The sequence below is a fragment of the Chrysochloris asiatica genome, unplaced genomic scaffold, assembly GCF_000296735.1.
Source record: "Chrysochloris asiatica unplaced genomic scaffold, ChrAsi1.0 scaffold00325, whole genome shotgun sequence".
NCBI classification, from domain to species: domain Eukaryota; kingdom Metazoa; phylum Chordata; class Mammalia; order Afrosoricida; family Chrysochloridae; genus Chrysochloris; species Chrysochloris asiatica.
The window spans coordinates 1,690,496-1,691,531 of record NW_006408843.1 but is presented as its reverse complement, the minus strand read 5'-3'; positions in this window follow the sequence as shown (position 1 = coordinate 1,691,531).

Below are 1,036 nucleotides of genomic sequence, written 5' to 3'. Positions count from 1 at the left end.
CAGTTAGCTTGGTATATTTTTTTCCATCCTTTAACTTTTAGTCTGTTTTTGTCTTTGTGTATAAGGTGTGTCTCTTGCAGGCAGCATATCGAAGGATCTTGTTTTCTTATCCAATCTGTCACTGTCTGTCTTTTCACAGGTGCATTCACTCCATTGACACTCAATGTAATTTTCGATAGGTATGATTTAATTGTTGCCATTATATTAATTTTTTGTTAGAGTTGTTCGTTCCTTTGTTCTGCATGCCTTTTTGTGCTGAGTTTGTGTTTTTTGTGCTGTTTCTTGTTGGTTTCTTATTAGTTTTTATGTTTGCTTGTTCTGCTTGTAAGTTCATTTTCATGGTAAGTTGTGAAGTATTAACTATCTTTGTGGTTACCTTATAGTCTATTAACTTTTCTCTCCTTTTAAGAGACTATTGTATCCTGTGGATACCAACTCGATGGCACCTAATAGTAACAACAACAACAACATTGTGTCTTGCAGTCTACCTGACATCCTCACCATCTGGATCTCTTTTCCTATATTTATCCCTTCTTTGACATTGATATTATTTTAATCTTTGGTTGTCCTCCCAGCTCTTTTGAATTCATTGTGGTTTTGTTCTGTTCTGAACTCTGCTGTCTGTCGACTGAGTTCCAGGTGGTGTTGCTACTCCTTCCCATCTTTCCATCTTTGGTTGTTGTCTGTTCTTGTTGGTTTTCAGTACAAAGAACTCCCTTTAGGATGTTTTGAAGTGCTGGATTGGTTTTGACACAATCTCTTAGATTCTGTTTATCCTGCAATGTTTTGATTGCACCATCGCATTTGATTGATGGTTTTGCTGGTTAAACTATTTTTGGTTGTCAGTTTTTTTTTTTCTTTTAGGGGTTTGTATTTGTCTCCCTATTGTCTTGTTGCCGTATGGTTTCTGCTGAGAGTCAGAGCTTAACCTGATTTGCTTGCCTTTGTAAATGACACTTCTCTTCTCCCTGTCCATTTTTAGGGTTCTCTCCTTGTCTTTTATTTTGGAGGGCTTGGTTATTATATGTCTTGGTGA